Source organism: Lepisosteus oculatus, chromosome 3 (assembly GCF_040954835.1).
Source record: "Lepisosteus oculatus isolate fLepOcu1 chromosome 3, fLepOcu1.hap2, whole genome shotgun sequence".
NCBI lineage: Eukaryota > Metazoa > Chordata > Actinopteri > Semionotiformes > Lepisosteidae > Lepisosteus > Lepisosteus oculatus.
In genome coordinates, this window is record NC_090698.1 from 4,272,153 (window position 1) to 4,294,911 (window position 22,759).

At 39.5% G+C, this 22,759-nt stretch overlaps 1 long non-coding RNA gene across 1 annotated transcript in view; it reads right to left on the reverse strand.

Moving 5' to 3' along the window:
- The window catches only part of LOC107076642 (uncharacterized), a 39,093-nt gene extending 37,278 nt beyond the window's left edge, over positions 1-1,815 (reverse strand). Inside the window, exon 1 of the long non-coding RNA XR_001477822.2 lies at positions 1,643-1,815. This is a non-coding gene — a long non-coding RNA (uncharacterized lncRNA). The remainder of the gene's footprint in view (positions 1-1,642) is intronic.
- Positions 1,816-22,759: the final 20,944 nt, after the last annotated feature.

The window sequence follows — 22,759 nt, forward strand, 5'->3', positions numbered from 1 at the left end:
CAGACATTTCAAGTCGTGCCATCTGACTAATGTGTAACACCCAAGCAAATGAGTGGCACAGTGGTCCCCGGTCCAAGTGCCAAAATAATCGATCTAAGCCAGGTCTCCAATATCGTTGTAAATACATAATGTTTCTAAGTCAGTTCTTCACAATATCACTGTACATTTTCCACATTTACTGCAGCAGATCTTATCTCAGCTGAGCCAACAAGGAAAGAAAAAATAAAAAGCTACTGACAGAGGAACTTATCCTTTGAAAGCAAATGACTTGCACTGCTCACAAAAGATTCACTGCAAACCTCATTAGGTATACATAGTGCACACGGTAATTGCTGTCTTTAACAACATAATTGTTCCTCCTATTGATATTCTGCATCTACAGGGTCTGAACCATGAACTAGAAGAAGACTGGAGCTGAATGCATTTCTCCATACACTCCTGTCGTGTATGAAATGCAGCTAATGTCAGCAAACACATCCAACTTCAGTGATATGTAAATTCAAGCTTTTAGCAATTGCAATTCCATAAAATCATTTTCCACCAAATCTATTCTGAATGAAACCTACTGTACCGCTTTTAACTGGATAAAAAAAAAAATACTATTTTAATTAAATTTGATTTAATTATAAACAGAAGAAACATCGGGCTTCAGATTTGCTCTAAATTGCAATTGCTTCCGAGCTTGCACGCCTTGTCCATTTTCTTCAATGGGATTTTGTTTTGAGCTATAGCATGATTTCACAAAAAACATTTGCAACTGCTATTTTATCTTGGTGACAGGAACACAAAAATAGGTCAGAAACAATATTGTTGTACACGATAAAATAAAAATCACAAAAGAGAATTTACCCATTGCATGTCTTCTCTTACACTCCAACACAATAACCTAACAGCATTCGACTTGCATTCCCAGCTTCAGCAAATTACATTGCCTCAGAGCTTTGATTGATACAATACTGTGAACTATTTGTTGATAACACATTAACCAATAAACAAGATGAGAAACAGAGCAATAGGTGGGTGTTTTAAATGTTTTCTGGGGGATTGGGGGTAATCAATTAACTCTAACATACTCTGCAAAACTGAAACACTGTGGCTGTCTGGAGCTTTCTTGTAATTCATAAAAAGCTAATGCATTTTGTTTGTTGGAGGTACAGTATATGTATCATTTTATTATTGCAGATGTTTCTGTTGTCATTGTTATTGTTATTATTGTTCAGATGTTTCAGAGCATAATGTGCCTTTGGCAGTTTAAATTAGCACTCAATTAATACTTTTTTATTATCTGTAACACCAAGGAAAAGCCTACTGACAATGTAAACATACATGTATTGTTCCCAGTCCTAGCTACAAAGGAAGTCAGGTACTGTAAGTGGGACTGCTAGAGTCAGCCATGCAAATACTGTACATTAATCTATCAAGGCTTAATGCAGAAAGACACAGATGTTTTATGCAAAAGAAGCAAACTCTACATTCATGTCTAGTGGCTGATCGGGCTAGGTCATATCCCACTTCTTTTAATAAAGCAGATTGAGAGAAATGATTCTCAAGGTATAAAACACTGGTCCACACAATATACTGTACATCTACATGTACAGTACATCTGAGTGGACAAGATGAATCAGACAGGAGAGTTACTTACTGTATCTCGCTCAGGGGCAGCACAGGCATCCTTCACAGTCCAAAATCTCTCATGATAGCAAGCAAAACTGTTCTGCAACCCAGAACGGGAAGCTAATTGGAATCATTTTAAAACAGAATTTATCAAGAGGCTTAAAAAGATCAAAGTTAAGTTAAAATTATGGATTACCTATTTCTTTCAGGTTTGTAAAACATTCTTCATGAGTGTTTTCTGAAAAAAAAGGCACAGGAATTATTTTCTTTGTAGTAATTACAACACATACAGTATGGGAGAGAAAATACAGAGACATTACAGAAAACGAAAGTTACACTGTACAGTTCACAAAGAAATCAAAGCAGTGCTGTCAATGTCGAAAAGAAGTGCACAATTGCGAAACAGCAAAAATTCATTTGAGTTCTCCCCCAGTGTTGGGAGCATGAGCACCAACAACCAAAAAACATTTCAGTAAAACTCAAAATCCTATCTTCTCCAGAGCAGCTCATCTGCAAAGCAGTGAACAGCATGCACTGGGTCCTGAATCCTTTCGATCAATAAGTTTCCCTACACTTCTGTTGCCAAAGCGCGTTAAAACCCCTGCCCAGGAGAGACCACCCACTGAAAGATGAGTAGCAAGATTGCTCTCCAAAACCCCCTCACTTTGGCCTCTCATCTCCAGCCTCCCGAGATTCCCAAAGCGGATCAAATGTTGTTTTTTTTTCCCAGTTTTGTAGTTCAGACTTTATCTTGCTAGCTTTCCCAGAGATGCGCTCAGCTGCACAGAGGCTAAATATTTCATTTCAGGGTTTGGAATTGCTTAACATTTTATGTAACCTTAATAATTCTCAGTGAGAATCATCCTAAATGACAGATACATTGTTTCTTCAACTGTGCTATTGAGCAGCTCTAAATCTGAATTCATAATAATACATAAAGTATTTGCTGCAGCACTAAAGACATCTTTGCAGTAGTGATATAATTCTGCTAAATCCTAAATAATTAGATGCTATTTTACAGAGCTCAGGGGCCTTGAAAACTCAGCTGTTAAAATCCAGTCTTGCATTGCCAGAAATGTATAATATCGGGGTATTTCCAAGAGAGACCAGAGGTGGCAGTTAAAAGAATCAAGGACATGATTCACTTTCATTCAAAGCCATACTGGAAAAACCTGCAATCACACAAGACACCTAAACAATTCTTGCTGTCAGCATTTACCCAACAGCTGCACTGAAACTAGGAGACAACATAATTAGCTGCGACAGTCAAGCTGCCTGGTTAAAACTGCAACAGTCATACACTGGGGACTGTGGAAGCAAGCAATTTATTGTGCTGACATAGGCCTCAACATGAAAATGCCATTTGACCAGCATAGGACAAGACAACAAACAAAAACAGGCAGAATACTGGAGGAGGTTTAATCCAAGTGCACATTCTTTACATCTTAAGGGAGCAAAGAAAAAAAAAACAACAATAGTCAAAAGCTGAAGACATCAAGAGAGTTCCCGATTCCATGGGCTGAAGCACTACACTCCTCTGTCTGAAACGTCAGATTCTGGGCAGAAGTTTACAGATAGCACATTAATGGAGTCTCCTGGGACATATCTGTGTCTTTCTCCTTCAGAGGGGTTGGGGGGGGGGTTGTGATCTAGGAACCTAGGTAGACAGGTATCATTTACTTAGCATCAGTGTCTCCACTCGAACCCTGCACCCTATGCTGCTCTAGGCTATATCAAGACAACCAGGCAACATCATGTTTTCACTCCAGCTAGGCTTCCAGTCTCTTAAGTGAGCCACAAAATTAACTAACCATTGGCTTAAAAACCTACAGATATTGAAATTACTTACAAAGCACAGTAAATTTGAAATGACAACTGTTAAAAAGCTGGAGGCATTTAAAGAACCTCTAATTAAGCCGATAATAATTAGTTTTATTTTAGCACCAAAAAACTGTTCAATTGCAAATCTGTCTGGGAACTACTGCAGATGAAAAGAGCTATGTTTTTGTAACTGACCCCAGAGTAGAATGCATCTTCTAAATTGCACTGCAATAACAATACACTGAATGGTTTCTTTAAATTATTCTTTAAAGACAGCTGCAGCAATAATACCACTGAGGAGCATATTCTTCAAACTCCATTGCTCCACAACAGAATTAGGAGGCTTATAGGTCTTAAGGTAATGGCAGTGAATAGTCCAGGATAGTGCAGCAGAGCAGGCATAACACTGAGAAGGGCAAGTGAGCTTAACCTGAACATAAAACATACTCTTTTAAATATCGCATTGCTAGACTTAAACATCATAGGGACGTGTTTAATATTTTCAACTATTCCATTTTCAGCAGCTTGAATGGGTTTCAATTATGTTGTCACAATTGCAGTGCCCTTTACCACATGCACATCACACTAAGGAACATTAAAACAACAGTCAGTAATATTTCTGGGCATTCACAAAATCCGTGTAACTGCAGTCAACATTATTTTGTGCTTATGTGCAGGGCTGTAGCAAGTGACAGACCTGCTTCTTGATTAAAGTCGTGTCTGAGACAGATTGGATAATTAATTTTCCAGTTCTTGTTTTGTTTCTGCATTTACAGTCAAAGCTTCAGTGTGAAACAGCTAGTTATCTGGCGTACAGCAGATAAGACATTAGAGACAGCTAGCATTCCATCATTCAAAGCTGCCAACAAGCCCCAGCAAACCATCAATATATAGGACTGAGCACTGGAGGAGTTAAGGCTCCAACACAATAAACCACAATGAATCCCTGGCTGCTACTGTAGGAAAAACTCTAGTCACATCTGGGCTCCTTATCTCCAGGTGTCCAGGGTCTTGGGATCCTGAGTTTTGCATTCCACCTCACCTCTGAATGTGCCTGACAACTTTATTATTTACAGTATTTCTCTGAACCACACTTTAAAGCTTTAATTGAGGTTTGAAGGATGGGGTGATGTACAGTAAAATGACATAAAAGCTGTTTTCCCAAACAGATACAAGCAGAGAAGCATCAGCACTGAACAGGCGCATCACAAAATTGTGGAGTCCTATTTTTTCAATTCTCACTCTCTTTACATTTTTAAAGCAAGAATAGGCGGCAGGTATTTACACAAACGCCTGTGGATACAGTTCTGGGTTCTAATGAGGAGTCCTGAGTGAAGACACCCTGGACAACACATCACTTTCAATGTGGAAATCTACCTCCTCTTTGTTCACTCATCTGGGACTAATACAGATTCCTAACGTCTGTGCCGTGGACTTGTTTAGGTGTAAAGAAACTGACAGATCTTTTTTCTCTTCTACTTCAATTATTAAAAAATAAATGAATTACCGACTAAATTACTGAATTATTGACTTTACTAGAACAAAGCAATTTTAATGAAAATGTCATATTAAATGTATGAAGTAGGTATTACTGGAGATGAGCAAACTGTATCCGATAATTTTTATTAAGCATCTAACGTGACTAGATTACCAGAACACGTTTCATGATGTGGAAAAGCTCTGTCCATGAAAAACAATTATTTTCAGGCAGTTTTACGGTAAAATAGGACTTCAATTATATTTTTATTATAGGTGCAACACCTCTCACAATTAAATACCACACTTTCACCAGGGATTAATCAGTACATCAGACCTGAGTGAGCCTGTGTCTAATATAGAGTACTGCAGATGTTTGGAGAGGCATTAAGATAACTTACTGGCACAATACTTGGACACCTGAGGTCTCTCAGGGACTTGACCTCACTTTAGCCATTGAGCCAGGGAAGCCTGTGGAGTCATTTTTCCAGAATCGCTGGCAATATTTTGTCACACATTCCATCTCTTTTCAAAACAGAGGCTTTTTTAGAGAACAAATGCAGAAAAGTGCAGCTGTTGGCCACTGCCATTTTCGGTAGTAATGTTTCTGCTGGGCTATTTGCATTTACTGTGCAGCCTGCTTTCAGTTTGTTTGACTATAAGTATGCCAGACCCATTTACTTCCATTAAATGCTGCCTAATAGCTTACTTTAAACTTGCTTGACAGTTTAAAGGCGTTTAAAAAAGCCCACCATAAAAATATAACTTGCCAGGTCCCCCACTAGAGTGCACGGATGTTGCTTCATCTTGTTTCAAGGTGATTTGGATTATTTTCCAAACCTCCATAAGAAATCAATACGGACGAACCCTTCAAGGTTTAAACTGTAAGGCAGAAGAATACAGAATTACTACAAAGAACACAGAGAATTGTTAATGATGTAAAACATTCTCCGGTGAGTCTGGGTCTCGCAATAGCTCTTGCTGTTAGGTTTTGGTTCTTTGGGGTCTATTTTCTAGGTTGCATTTATCAGCTATCTCAGGGACACAGGCATTTAATGGGAAAACAAATGAAGTGAGTTAAATTGATAACAGATGGTCAGCTGCACAAGTCGTTTTGTTTTTCTTTAAAGTGGGCAAGCAAATAAATGATGTAAAATAATATAACACACATGGAAGCCTTACTTAATTTAAAAAACGCCACCCCGTCAAGCAAAGACAAGCCCACCACCGATTGCCATGTCTGCAGAGCTGTCTCAGACGGCTTTCGTTAACACAGTGGAAATGAGAAGCTTTCAGGCATGCGAGTTTCGTGAGAATAAATATTTGCTGCACGTCCAAAACAGAATAAACAAGTTTCAGCAAAGACCACAAGGAACAGGTTTTACTTCTAAAAAAATCACACATTGATAACATACTGTAGGTCTCTTTATACAAAGGGTTAGGGTTGCTCCTTCAGACATTATAGCAGATTCTTGTATGCAAACTAATATGTAAACACTACACTACTGGGAGGTTAGGTCTCAAGCACCCTTCGTTGCTGATATTACACATTTGCTACTCAGGCATTGTTTGTAAAATTGTAAGCATTTACCTCACTTGCAAAACAAACCACAGAATTTACCCAGTTGTACTGTATCTCTGGAAGGTTGACAGGTCTGTGTGAAACCAACACAAACTGCCAATCTTTCTTGCCAGCAGAGACTAAAGACCTGAGACCTGGCACAGCTGACAATCCCTGTACACCAGTGTCAGCCCGCACCTGTGTCATTAGACAAGGCTGGCCCTGCTTTACTTTTTGGCCAATGATGGAAGATGATGTCAGAAAAAATTACACCACTACAACCTGCAACGACTACAAGCCCACAATCAGCAGGATCGCACAGAAGACTTCCTAAGAAAACGTCAGTTGCTATACCTTCATAAATGCAATATATGCATTTTTAATTTTGACAGAAAGCAAAGCAATTTACAAAACAGCTTGCAGGTATGCAGAAAGTTGTTAGATGATGGATAGTCACTTGCACATGCTGCTTTTTAGCTTGCAAACCCTTGACAAGACATCATTTCCAATCTGGGGAGCTGAGGCTGGAGTATGTGTCATGTACTGTACTGTACGTGCCCGGAGAGGTTCCTGCAACATTATCATTTTTTCAGAATCTAAACACAAAAGATCAGTTCCAGCTACTCATCAGACAATTAAGTTTTTTGTAACAAAATTTTAGCTGTTGAATGTATCTACACCTTTTTTTTTGTAAAACCAAATATCAAGCCAGTACATGTTTATAAAGCACGGTAATTATACACAATTTTTCAGAATGTTTATTTTTTAATAACAAGTAAGCATTTTAAAGTGCAGCTACCGCATAGAGGTTTAATTGTCATCCATCCCAGAAACCTAAATGAAAATTGCTACTGGCAACACAGCTGTTACTAAAAACTAGAGGTTAAAAAATAATAGTCATTATCAACATACTGATCCATTTAATAAACTACATTTGAATCGAATCTCAATTAATCCCAAAAAGTACTTGTATACATATATGAAAAAATCAGTCCTATTATTCATGTAAAAATCATCGCTGTGTTCATCTAAAGCATGGTTTTGATTTACCTAGGATTTTTGTTTAGGTCTATCAAGGGCATTTCTATAATTAATTAGAAAAAAAATAATAGGTGAACTCTGACTGACTGACAAGCCAGTATCATAGAAGGACGTTTATCAGATAAAAGCTTGCTAAGTGTCATGTTGTTTTCAATGTATATGTTTTATAAACAGCCAATACATCTCACTGAGCTGCTGCACTTCAAAGATCTCAGAAAAAACTCAAAAATGCAATGTTTTTAAAACCAACGGTTTGTACTGTATGTTCTGACAGATTATAGACAGCGCCATCATTCTGATCATTCTGAACCTTTTCTAATAAATTAGCACACTTGAGAGCAAATGTAAAGGTGTGAAGCAGGGATGCATTTATAGTTTTAATACTCTGTTTCTCTGAATTTGGACAAATAAAAACAGATTCATTCTCCTTGGTAACAAGGTCCTCATCAGCAGTTAAAAGCTTTTATCCCTGAACCATATCTTAAGAAATATATGATTCTCCTTCATGATTGTTTTTAAATAGACTGCATAGTTTCAAACATTAAATTGAGTATTATATTTTTTTCCGCAGCATTCAGAATGAATTTTCCTTCCCACCGTATACAGGTGTTCACAATCTGGAATTACCAAAATCATCTATCTGGACGGGCCACTTACTGTATCACAATGCAACACCTTTTCCTTCAAGAAGCTATGAGTGAAGATTTCTTAATAGACACAACTGACTAACAGCCTATTTGGAAGATTAATGACACAATGACTGCTGATTGGCAGTAATCAGCTGGTTTATCATCTCAAATCAACAGTGTGTCACGCCCATTAACTGAGTACTAAGGCAACTTCTAAAGGTCCAGATATACAGTACAGTATGAAATGAAATGACATTAGAAGACAGGAAAATAACCTTTGGTTTGCTTTTTCCAAAAAGTGTTGTACAATCTACTTTGGACCGTAGCTGAGTTTTTTATTCCTATGGAAACACACTTCAAGACTAAGAGGATGAGGGCAAAGACAGAGGGAGGACACAAGCCGCCACAGAGAGCCAGCGTGAAGGATCTGACAGCTCTTTAGTTTCACTGCCTGGCTTCTGCGTGAAGGACTCTTGCAAAATTCTGCACCCATGACCCTGGTAATCTTGTGAGACTTAGTCGCCACCCTCCTTCTCGCCCACCACTGCTTTCAGGCGGAGGCTGACTGCCTAGAAGCTGAAGGGTGGCAAAGAAGAGCTTTTCCTCCCTCCGGATCATGGGGCGTCTTGAAAGATGGGGCCGTGGCTTGTCGCGCCCCTGCCGTACAGGGCGGGATCTGAAGCCGCGTGGAAGACCACCGGGAAGAACACGACGTGCAGAGATACGCACCGCGAACATCCCCGCTCCAGAAAAAAAGACTGGGAAGGCTCCTGATGAAAGGCCTGCACCTCCAGTTCACCTCTGGCCCTGCGGCAGCCCCGTCTTTCTTCTGAAGATCAAATGAGCACAATTAGCTTCACGGGCTTAAAATAGCATCATCGAGACTAATGTAATTACCTTCTTACAGTGCTTTTTTTTTTCAAGCCATCACTACACGGCTGAATAGTTTCAGAAAGTTCTTTATTAAGCAGCACAGTGGGCTTCAAATGAACAATGTGCCCTGCCTCCTCTCTCTTAGATGGAGTTATTGCATCTCCAGGGGGAAGAAATTGCATTTAATGGAAGTTATCAACTGACATTCGGGAGGGATAACAACAACAAGTCAATCTCACACACCCCCTGCACCTAATCACCATCACCACCAAACTAGCTACTGTACATAAACTCAAAAGAACTCAAACGCCTCACTTCGCCTTTGTCTCAAGCCTTCCTCCTCCGCCCCAACTCCACCTTGTAGCTGCCCCTGGTTCACTCAGTCTGAATGGGGTTCGAGCCTCCTCGATCTGTGGCCAGGAGGCTGCCCATAAACCGGGCTGGTTAACCCAAACGTTTCTCACTAAGTATTCCAAACATTCAGTCCTTGGATCTTGTTGTACCTCGTTAAATAGCGTTTTAATCCAAGCCAAGCACAATTACCAAAAATTATAACTTTCACACAAAGTGTTTGTTTGCGTTTTCCCCTTGCAGCACGCTTCTTAGGCATAAAACGCTTCATCTGGAACCGCAGTGATTCAAATTAATAGCATGCTAGCAAGTGTCGTAATCCCCAAAGGCTGGCGAAGGACCTTTGACCTTTAACAGGTGTCTAGCCCACTGCCCAAGAAGAGGCCCATTCCTATGATAGCTACTTTGATCGTGTTATCACACCTGCTCTCATCCTCCCTCTCTAATTAGAGGCACAGCAGTTTCAGACATATCATGGATTGTTATCATAGCTGTCGGTTAAATCCCATACTAATTTAATGTTTGCCCAGATGGCAGAGGAAGTATCTCTAGAATGCTCTGAGGAGTCAATGAGAGGATAGCGACTTAGAAAAGTCAGACACCTGCTGGTCTGGTACATTGGGATACAGAGTAAAGCACATGGGGAGGACTGTCACAAGCAATGAGAGACTTCCCTCTGACAGCGTCTAGTATGGACATGGTGCTGATTTATTAATTCTGGGCTCATCCTTTGGAATAGGACTTTTCGTGCTCTGCCTTTGTGACTGGCAAAAGTAGTACAGGACCCAGCAATTCCTGTCAGAGAAAAGAAAAACCAAACAATATGTCTTCACACAAAATGGTCCCAGGTAAAGACACTAAATCTCAATATTTTTCCGTTACTAATGCATTTAAAATATATCAGATAATGCTTAATATTACAAATATCACTATTATAATATAAACACACTTTGTAAGGGATGATGTACAGGATTTTGTACACCTAAAATCAATTGTTCTCTTCCTTGCTCCCTTCTAATCAGAATTTCAATTGGCTGCTCCTGGAGCTCTTGTCTTTTTTTCTCCATCCAGGTAAACTGCTTAATAGCTCTGTGATGAAATGTGAAGTTGAATGTACTAATTTTCTGGGCTTTTCTGGCCTCTGGAGAGCAGAAACCTCAAGCAGAAAAGTCTTTCCAGAGAGGAAACATGAGCCACTGCACAACATCCCAAAAACCACAGCAGGTCTTTTTAGCTTGACCCTGCTTTCAATGTGGTACAGTATCTCATTCAGATCAAAGCAGAAAGCCAAGAACCCAGCCGTAAGAAATTCAGCTTCTGAAGGAGAGAGAAAGGGGATTCTGTAGTCACAACAGTAATCGTGAAAGGATTCAGAATATTTCCTCTGGCAGAAATGTAATAAATAAATATACAGTATTGGTAAAAAATAATTTACCAGCCGAGGTTAATTTTTTGAAATCCAGCAATAGGACACAGGAATATAATACTAAAATATCCACATATTAATTCACTTGTACAGCTATTAGGTATTCTTTTTTTGACCAATTCAACAGCACTGTCACTACAATACATTTCACATTATAATGTGTAGCGAGCTTGGCATTTTGAAGCCTTCTTTGTTCCAGTAATGTCTTTTCTGATTAATTTCTTGCAGTACTTCCCAGCTTTTTTTTTTTGCATGGCATCAAGAATGCACTAACCTCCTATCTCCAGAATCACAGAATGCAGATCATCATTTCCCAATCTCACTCATGAAGTCACTGGGTTTCTGTTCCTTTATTGTGTGCCCAATGCCACACACCCCTTCTTCTTCTTCAAATGAAGCGGTACATCTCAGTTTCAGATGTGGGAACATTACATTGCAATGCAGTTTCATGTAGCCAGCATAACATTTTCATCAAGGCAAAGTCAAACATCCATGCATTTTCTAAACCACCTTATACTGTACAGGGTCCGTAGGGGAGCCAGAGCCTATCCCAGCAAGCAACGGGCACAAGGCAGGTTACACCCTGGTCAGGACACCAGTGCACTGCACAGCACCCAGACACAAACACACTCACTCACACCAGGACCAATTTTACAGAAGCCAATTAACTTACCAGCATGTCTGTCAACCGTGGGAGGGGACCAGACAATCCGGACACATGCACAAGAACACAGAGAGAACATGCAAACTCCACACAGATACCACCCCAGGATATGAACCCAGGGCCTCAGTGCTAAGAGACAGCAATGCTAACCACTGTGCCACTATGCTGGCCTACAAAGCTAAACAGCAAACTTGAATTCAGGTTAAGGAAGAATATTGGTAACAAGGGAGATGTCTAAAGTAAGATTGTGGAGCTGAATGTGCACAGTTTGTAAAAGCCACATCTTATGGTTTGAGGATGATTCAACAAATGCTGAAGCTGGTTGACATCATAAACAAAACAGGTCTGAGGCCAAAAAGTCTGATTTTGTCATGCTATTGTAAAGCCCAATCAGTAGGTACTATCACTACTGGCTGAGGAGTTTTGGACTATCCTCAAGTCTCGAAATTGCACAGTACTTTTGGCAGTCCAGCAAGAACAGGATTGCAGTAATGAAACTGTCTTTGTTCAAATGAAAACAAATGCGAGCGTTTATTACAATAATGGGTAAAATGAAGAGTCTCAGACATGGACATACAGTACATATCAGAACGCAACTCAAATATGAATACACATAACAAGCAAACAAGGATCACTAGCTCTGCAAATAAATGCAGCAGATTTTCACACATCATGTACTGTACACCCACTTCTCTGAATACTCAAAGGGCTTAGGTACTGGCATACTGTAATACAGTTCATGTAAATAACGCAATCACGTGGCTGGGAGCAGAACCGGGCCAAACTGTGCTGACAGAAGATCAGAACCACATCACCATGCCGTTAAAGCCAAACAGAGTTCTTAAACTGTTGGCCTTTGCTGCTTGTCAACATATTCACAGTCTGAAGCAGTTCGGGTGGGTGGCTGCATCAGCAGGCGTAGGTAATAGGCTTATTTCATGCTGAAAAGAGAAGAAAGAAAACACAACGTTTCGGCTGTGGAGCCTTCTTCAGGTGCGAGAAAGACAGGGCAGACAGCAAAGATTAAATCCCGAAACTGGGTTCACACCTTCCCTCTTCTCTCAGTGAGAGGCTTGTTTTTGTGTGATCTTCTCTATTCTCAAGGCGGTTTTGATTTCACACCTTTCTTCAGCCCTCTCCACTTTGCACCTCCTGAGTGGCCTCTCTGCCTCTCCCCTCTCCCAGCTTTTGTTCTCCTGTGCTATTTAATCTTTGCTGTCTGCCCTGTCTGGCTCCACAGTCGAAACGTTGTGTTTTCTCTCTTCTCTTTTCAGCAGGGAATAAACCGATTACTTGTTATGTTCACAGTCTGACCCCTTATTAACATATCAATCCATTCTTTTGTGCTGTATGTTTTCAAGTGCTTTTTAACAACAAAATAATGAATACTGTAACACAAGCGTACATGTGCTCACCCATATACTGTATTCTCTGCAGACTGAACACAGCTGAAATAAAATTCCATCTGGCAAATGGCCCAAGTCATGTTCTGGAAGGTAATTCTATTTTTGCACGTCTCAAATCCACAGTTTCTATTTTCAACAATCTCTATAAAGCTGCCAACATGTGACAAATTACATGAGTTCTTCTTATGTGAATTGAAGTCAGCTGGGAGCCCAAAACTATCTGATTGCAACCTGATTCATTTCGGAACATACTGCAGGCTTCCATAATTGAAAAGCAATTGAAATACTGCACTGAATAACCAAGCCACTCCTTTTCTTTTTCTTGTGCTGAAGCAAAAACAAAAAACCTGTGCAGTTGTTTTTCTTTGTACTAAAAAGATATTTAAAATAAAACATGTAATTAAAACAAAAAAGGGAGACTAACACGTTGCTGGATGAGCTATGCTACAGGCTTTGCGAGTTTGAGCCTAGGTCATAATCCTAAATTATGACCAGCATTCCCTAGATTGCATAGTTAGTAGAGCACAGCAGGGAAAGAGTTTGTGATTAGCTTGTTACTCCAATTTCTTCCTGGTGCCTGTAGGTTTGCAATGACATCAATGACAGAAACACCACTCCTTCAGTAGTCACTAACTCTGAACCTCTGTCCATCCTCATGAGCCTGATCAGCAGAGGAGCTCCAGTATCTTGTGCTGGGATGTAAGGAAACAAATTCCAATTCCGAACTGAGTGGGTATAAAATAAAAAAGGTCCAAAAACCCCCAAAACCATTCAAGTGTTAATGCTTAACACTAGAAAGCAAAGATTAAAAATAAACTATAACGGTAATTCTCTCCTTCTCATCTCTTCTAGTTTCAGTTAATATTTAATATTCTGCAAATATCTCCCAAAGTAGCTCATCAATTGCCGCAAAGTTTTCTGAGACATTTACGTGGTAGCTGCAGAAATGCATTTGTTTCCATTGATTTTTGAACTGCTGCCTGATGGAAAAATCTATTAGAGCATTTGTACATTTGCATTATCTTGGTGCATGTTTTGCACTATATCTCACAAATCACAATGTCTCTTTACCAATTTAAATCAATGGTAGGAGGGAGATTACCAAAACTTTGTAGATTTACGCTTGGAACTGGATTAATCTACTGGAGGACTCAAATAAGGCAATCGGTTGATGAGCCCATTTAATGTCTCATTTCATTCCAGTACAGTTCAGTTGTATGCGCAAGCACTCCTCCACCTCAATTCCTAGCACACTTACTTACGTACTTACTTCATGCTTGTGATGTAATATATTTTCTGACCATGACTGAACCATACAGTCTGATTTTAAAAAGTAGCTATTTTCAGCAGCTTTCAATGACGCAAACCAGAACACAAACAAATGCAATGGATTTAATTGTTTAACTGTTTATTTAACTGTTTTTTAGGAGCTTAAGAAATCACAAGGCTCTTTAAATTAACCTTACTGTACATCCTAGTCCTCGTGACCCATGTTATAAAAAGCATGCCTTCACTTTACTTCACTGTAACAAATCTATAACATCTTATGCTCACCTAAAATTCCAAAGCACTAGAGCACTATAAGTTTTAATGGTAACTAAATGTCCTGAATGGCCAGAAACATGGAAAGCAAGTTAGTCGTCATGGGCACCCACCTTTAACAAGGATCCCAAGGATCTACATGCATAAAAATGCACATTGCCTATACATGTGTAGGTGTCACACTCACCCCAGCAACTCTGCAGGGAATGCTAGCATTGACATGGCAGCCAGCCACTGCTCCACCCACTTATCACTCATGCCGGGGTCCATGGATTTAATTCAACAGGAGACCTGAATCACCTGAAGGCAATGTACTACCTCACCTGCTTCAGGTGGTTCAGGATAATTAAAGGCTGCTCAGGTCACCATAATAACACCATAATAATACTGATCCTTATAATTCAGGACAGTTTGCAACCTTATAAGCAAAACATTTTGAAAAAAAGGTTTGCAATTCAGGAAAAGAAATGCACACACTATAATATGTAAGGCAGAGTCCTGGCAATGCATGTTTCTTTCTTCTCATTTTCTGATGTGCATATCCATTCTCTATAGTTCTCAATGTTAACAAAAAAGGATTTATACACACTTGTGTAAGGACCTTTTATGTCCTTTTGAACGCCTTTTATTGTCACAAATCTATAACATCTTAACCACATAAGATTACACATAAACCTTTAGGAAAAATACTTGATGACTATCCATTACCATAGCTCAGGGAAGATCAATACCGAAACCTCAAAGTTCAAATGGCAATGAAGAGAGTGATAGGTTATATTACTGCAAGTGTGTAAAAATAGCCCATGCTTGGCTCATGCAGTTAAAAAATTCCTATGTGTTAAGATGCTGGAGTTACTTGGTGATATAAATAAATACACTGAAAATACACTTTCTACTGGGCACATAGAATGAAAACAAGAGATCACTCCCAATTTACCACAGGGATTAGCTTCTAACAAACAACAATGTGGTATTCTCTCTTTGGACAAATCAACTGCAACCCAGAAGCCTCCCTGTACATGTAGGACACAAAGTCTTGCTGTCAAAAATAACATCTCTGAATGTTCCACAGTCTATTAAGGACCAAAGTCTAAGTCTAAAAATTAGTAACTAGCCCCATCATGTTGTAAAAGTACAAGAGTGTCAAGCCTTATTTAGGTTGTGATATCTGTAAATAAGTCCCTTCCAGACAGACTATTTTGAGTTTTCAGCTTCCTTTTACGTCTAAGTGCCGTATGTTCAGGGACATTAGCAATGATGTGGCCTCAGACAGAATGGAAGCAACCCTCTTTAACACTGACACCAGTCATCCACTTGAAAGGGAAGTGTGCCGCACCTTGAAAGAGGAGAAAAACGCAGTGCGCTAATGACAGATTTTAACACTGGCTCATTGATGATACACAATAGACACAGAAAGCAGCCTCTTCTGAGGTTTGTGTCAAGTTCCAAAACAGAGAAAGAAATTGAGAAATGCTGTACTTTGCATAAATACAAATTGGAAAAGTCCTGTACAGATAATGCACTGTTCATTTGCAAGTAATTTTTCGGTTAAACAGTGAAGCTCAGAAAAGTGAATATTATACAAAGACAGTATGTAAAGGCATTATTGCAATATTGCAGCTGTGCCTTTCTATTAGCGCATTTAGTTGGTCTACATGTGAAAAGTGAGTATAGACCAATACTATTAAAGTATCTGCCAGTTTTTATAGGTTATTCATAGACTTATTTCAAATTATTTTATATTTTGGACTAACATTTAATTAAAACTGGTATACTGTATTTACTCAACCAGCACTGTGCATATCCCAAGGATGCCAGGTAGCAAAGCTTTCATTGTACTTGAGGTAAAAATTTAAGCACATGCTCCTTTTTCAGGTGTACAACATACTACCATCTTTTAAAGGCTGCATGATAACATTCCAGAGCAAAGTACAACTCCCTTGCAGGCTTTATGGTTGTTTGTTCAGCTATTCATTCTCAGGTCTGATCCTGTGGGACATGTTGGGCGAAGCTCAGGTGTGACTAATTAAACTGGCGATAAATAAAAGCTCAGATGGCTTAATTCACACTGCAATAATTCCGCACTAATTCCGTGTAATGCGGCACGGAAAAAAAACCTTGCCTTTGTGATGCTGATAGAAATCAACACGTGAAAAATCTCAAAATATGGAAAAAAGGAATAATACCGTTAATAATAATAATAAACGGTAGCAAAAAGGAGTCCAGTTTTCTCTTCACATGTTTGCTCACCTATTCTATCCAACTATTCAGAATCCACTCTTCTTCCAATTATTTCTCAAGAACAAACATTCCCAACTTCTTCTTTCCCAATACTTAAAAAAGGACACAGGCGCAGTTTTGAACACCAAACCCAAACATTCCTCCTGCTTCTTCAGGTCCAGTCAATCACAGATTCACTTGTTGATATTTATATCTGCAGCAAGAGGAGGCCTACAACACAACAGCATAAATGACTCCCACACACTCCTGATCTGGATACCACAGGTAAGATAACACACGACAATTACTAACTTAACAGTAGCTACAATGGAAAGGGAGTTTTTTTATGCTATCACATACAGAATGTGTGCCAGTTTTGATTATGTGTGCTGCTCATTGCATCCCTCCTCCTTCATCAACAATGAATCATACAACCATGACATGGGACTGGGGAGTCAGGCAGGCGTGTTTCTGTCTGTCGCTGTTTGTTCAGTCGCTGTCACAGCTTTGCTTAGAACTGCTGGATTCGTGGGTCAAAGAGCCACTCTGAGAATGGTGAATACCATCTACCATGGCTACAAGGTGCAAATCAACACTCTCTTTCTTTTTCTGGGGTGGGGGTAGGGGGCATCTGGAGGCTTGGGGGTTCCTTGAGTATTGTCTAGTCGAGAAAGACTTATTTCACATATTTAACTGAACCAAATACCCCAGCAGAATGCCCCTTTGTCTCCTTTATGAATGGCACAATCCCTACACATCATCTTTGACAAACCATCCCAGTAGCTCAGCTCCATTGCTGTGTTAAATGGCAAACAAAAACATGATCAGAAGTAGTAAGCGAAATCAAAACATGCTCAAAAGATAATGCCACAGTGAATGAATAAAATAACAGATGGGCAAAGTGCTGAATGCTGTAACTATAAGATTCAATGCTTGCAGATTCCACTGGGACCAACTTCTGCAGTGAAAAGCAAACCTAACTAGACTCCTCTCAGGAAGAATCAGAACATAATAAAGATGTTTGGTACTGTATATTAGGCATTTACCTATTTACATCTGCACAAGGTCTTGTAATTGATAGGTAAGTACTAGGTTTCAGACCTGGTCCCAGGCACTGTATTTTCAGTCAAAGGTTAACCTCAGCAGATCGAAGCAGCCAGAAAAGAAATCCCATTCCCTTATTGTACAATGCTCGTTCCAACACAGGAGGGGTGAAGAAGATGGGCACTATCCATGTCTACACACTGCAAGCTGTGCACCATACAGTAGCTAGGAGTGATTGATGGAGAGATGTTGCACTCACTGTCAAGACTGCAAGCTTGTAGGTGTTGTTGTAGCTTGGCAAGCCAACTATCTCTGGACCAATTTATACCCACTCAGGAGAAACACTGAGCCAGCGGTATCCTTTCACTTGGAGCATGCCTATGGAGAGCTAGCTGAAGACACGGCCCAGAACTGAACCAGCAATGTGTGGACTCCAGAGCTGAACTTGCACCTCAGCTGAATAAGCCATGTGGGAATTCTGTATAGCTACATCTTTCGACAAGAATCCCATACAATGGATGAACAATGAGCACTGTAACTTCCTTATCTTGGCTCCCATAGTAAGTACATTTCTGCTGACCTCCATGGTTTTACAGCTGTAATAACAATTTTCCGAGCACAGACTTTTCTACTTGACCGTTCTTTTCTCAGGGCCTCCAAACACCCACTGTATTACAAGGAGATACTGATAGCGATGGTGAGGGCAGAAATAAGAAACGGTCCTTTGGAGGAGCCATCGCCGGATCTGCAGTTTTGCTTCCAGCCTTCTTTATTTATGAGAGCCTGGGTCTCCCTCTGCCCATGAGCGCAATAACACAGACGTCCCGTTTTAATATATCTCCCCCCCCCCACCCCCACCCCCCATCCCACCAATCGAATTCCCAATTCTAATTTCACTGCCACGCCAAGCAAACCTCCCAAAGGTCGCAGAGCTGGAGATTAATAAAGCAGCCCTCGCTGAAGTCAAGGGCGCGGAGGAATGCTGAACTGTTGGTGCACTCATACAAGTGCGTTTATAGGAGTTTTAATTATTTGCTACAGTCATATATACAGCTTCAGACATAAATATTGGCAGGCTGCACATGGGACTATCCTGTGCACTAATTTATGAAATGCAATAAACATATTGTTTGTTGAACTGTATCTAATTGTCAAAAATACCTCCTCTGAGTATGCTGATCATTCCTTCATCCTGACATAGTGACAGTTTAGATCCCCTTGAGAGTTAACCAGTTAAAGATACAACGATCTCATACTAACAAAATGTGTGAGTTTTTCTCAGGAATATCCAGATTCCTAAATGTATACTGTTTGTGCAAAGAAGAGTATATAGATATTCGTACATATTATACAGTACAGTACAAACATTATATACTGAAATACATTTAAAATGCAACCAATTCCATTGGTTCAAATTTTCATTTATTGTGTTTTTACTGTCTCTTAGTACTGTATGTACTCACCAATTCCCTGGAAAAACTATGCTAAACTGAATGGAAAGACAACAATGTATATGGCCTAGCTATAAGAAAATATACTATGATGGGTGATGTATTCTGAAAACTGACAAACAAGTGCACAATCTGCCTCTTCATAACCATAACATCATACAGGCAGTGTAAATGCAAATCACACAGTCAGTCACGAATGTCACTCAAAGTAAAAACTGTTTCAGCTGTAGAATACTAATAAGAAGAAGGCTTTAAAGCTGTCTTGCAATGCTGTATTTGTCCTTATACTGGTCACTGTTTCTTTCTGTTCTGGAGTTAAAGCTAATCTTGAAGGGGTACTACTACAAGAGTATGGTTCCCTGGGGAGATCATGTAGAGGGAGAAATACCATTGAACTATGACTGAACAATTAGTGTTAAGCTTCTGCGTAGTTTAAGGGTTTGAGGACTGGACTGATCCTCACTTCACATTCTGGCATCAGAAATATATTAGGTTTTTCTTCTTCTGGGGGTCTAATACTCATTCTAGACAAAAACAAAGTCTCAGGAAAGAGCACGGTAGAACAAGAGTACCTTTTCGGGTAAAATGTAAATATTACTTTGATGGATCTCTTTCTGTGTTTCTGTGGTGGAACACTGACCCGAACCTTAGCAGTGTCCTGTTTTTTGCAGTGTCCTGAAAAAACCCCAAGGCTGAATCTGGATCATTAAGCTCAATAGTTTAAAGATTTGATAGTATTTAGGATACCGCCTTTAAAAGTATCCTTTGAGATGTTTACACCTACATCTCAAAGAGCTAGGTGTAGGTGTAAAAAACAGTTAATAGAAACACAAGAAAATACAAGTGGTGTGAGGTGCAACATGGTCATTAGAAAATGGAGCAGACACAGACTTTAAATAAAAGCCTTTTCGGAAAAAAAGGGTTTGGAGTCTAGATTTAAATGCACTCAGGGTAGAAGATTCTCTGATATCCTTGGTGTTAAATTTCAGAGGCCTGGGGTGTAGCAAGAGAAGGCCTCATCACCCACAGAATGTACATAGGCTTGGGAGGACAGTCAGTACTGTACTGTATAGATTGGAGTCGGACAAACAAAGGTTATTAGGTGAGCAGTAGACAAATAATCTGTCAGATTAAAACTGAGGTGCAAAGCCATGTACTATAGATCCTTATACAGTAGGTGGGCATGAGAATTTTGAAGTCAACTCAAAACCTGATAGGAAGCCCGTGCAAGGACAGGCATAATGTGATCGCTTGCATGGTCAGGATTCGATTCTTTCTGACGAATTCTGAACATATTGGAGTTTGTTTTGTGTGGATTTAGATATCCCAGCAAGTAGGGCAACGCATTTACAGACAAGACAAATGTGTTGAACAGCTTTTCTGCTACGATCAAAGAAAACAGGATGTAGTCTGGAAATATTTCTGCGATCCAAGAATGATATTTCAACAATATTTTGCACATGAGGGTCAAAAAACAAGCCAGGATGAAATATCAAACCTAAATTCTTCAGTTCCGGTTAAAGTTCAAGCACAGTGCCATCCACTGATAATGCAGGGTTACTGCATTGGCTTTACGTAGATGATGGGAGGTGCCGAGAAGCATTATCACAGTCTTGTCGCAGTTAAGTGAAGGAAATTGTGAGTCCTCTAGGGTTTTAAATCAGAGACGCAATTAGAGAGTATAGGTTGTCAGGTTTCATATGGACATAGATTTGAGTGTCATCAGCATAGAAATGATCATTCGGGCCATGTAATATTAATTTAAGCAAGTGTAAGGTCCCAATTTGTCTTAGCTTCAAACTACTAATTCAAGAATATAATACAAAAAAAAATACTGGAGGAAAAAACGTCAGTATTTCAAGTTTTCTAAAAAGCTATTCTATTTAGCCTCAGTTTTACTTTCAAATACATATAACAGTAAAAGAAATCTCACAATGCTTCTATATCTAATTATGTCTCAAACTATATTAATCCACTAATTCAATACATGCTGTGACTTTCAGGCAATGAACCATTTAAGAGGCATCACTTATGCTTGTGTAATTTAAATCGAAACAGTATTTTCTGTTCAAACAGACATTATGTAATTCAAAATTGTTTTATGCATCCAAGTATACAGTATGTATATAAGTATACTGTATGTCTGGTATATATACACATGTACAGTATATATGTATATGTATAGTTAATGTAAAAGACAAGTCTGCATATATTGTGTATTTAATGCTGCTGATTTAAGAGGATCTAAGAGTTTGTTTTTTAATGTCCCTGAGCTTATTAAGGGAGCCACATTTGAATGCATGTGAGACACTGCCTTTCCATACAAACTAAATAATGCACAGCAATTCCACTGTGAGAAGGGGAATTGGCTTTGCATTTAAATTTATCCAGGCACACTTTAGAACGAGGCACATACAGTAGGCCATTTTGGTCTGAGCCCAAAAGGAAGTTTTGGGACTGACTCCTGAATTGGGGTCACGTGCTTCAATCAGACAAAGATGAGACTCCCTGTGTATCCCCTTGTGAAGTACAGAATTTATTATCTAAATGTATTATTTAGCAAAATGGAGAAAGATCTTACAAATTTCTTTTAATCCCACTAAACATATTCCCCATTGCATATTTTGAAAGTGTGGGCTGGCGAAGTCTCAAAACACTTTAAACAGCAACTAATTTATGGATGTGAGCACTGTATTTTGTTTTAAAAAATTCAAACATCCATTTAAAAAAAAACACTCTACAGGGCAATGATCTGGAATTTTCTCGATGCTCACAAATCACAAAAATTGATTTTTGTGTTAGAGAAAAGTTAAAAATGATACCATGTGTTAACCAAACATACTCTCATTCTGGAAAGCGGTAGACTTTTTGTAAGTATGTATAAGTGCCAGGGATTTTTTTCACCCACTCGGTACTGAAATGCTCATTTTGCCTTTATGTCCCCATCCCTGTCCTCCCAGTGATCCTTCCCCGTCCCTCCTACCCACAGAGCTACTTACCCATGGGCACATTTCAAGCTCTGCAGGCAGGAAGTGGGCTGTGACCCTCCTGGATGTCACTGACGGCCTGCAGGCGAGGAAGTCACAGAGATCCCTGGCCAACTACTGTAGTTCGAACAGGAACCGAGCTGACAGGGCGCAGATGCTTGAGAAACCCCAGTCAGGGTCCCCTGCAGACATTAACGGGAGAGTGATGGTCGAACCTGCCACACGTGGACCATGGTCCTCAGCCTGTGCTTAGAGAGAACGAGTGGTCAACGTTAAACTCCTATTCATTTCCAAAGGACAAAGGACGGGTCTACCCACAAATACAGTGAGTCACATTTAATCGTTTTTGGGGTATTTGAGAAAAAGCACCACTGCCTTCAGAACTATTTTGTGGCATTGAATTTATATTGCAATAGTATTCATACATCGGAAAAACCATCCAAAAAGATATTTAGTGATCTTATCTGTACACTGCAAGGCAATCACTACCCATCAAATCCAAGCATGGCTAAGTAGATAAAACACATTGCTAGTGTACCGGTCTGTCTCATAAAGCAAACTTAATCAGCAAAGATTTATGATTCTCAATTCCAGAAATAAAAGCAGGTTGAAGAAAAATGAAATAAATATTAAAATTCTTCATAAATAATGAA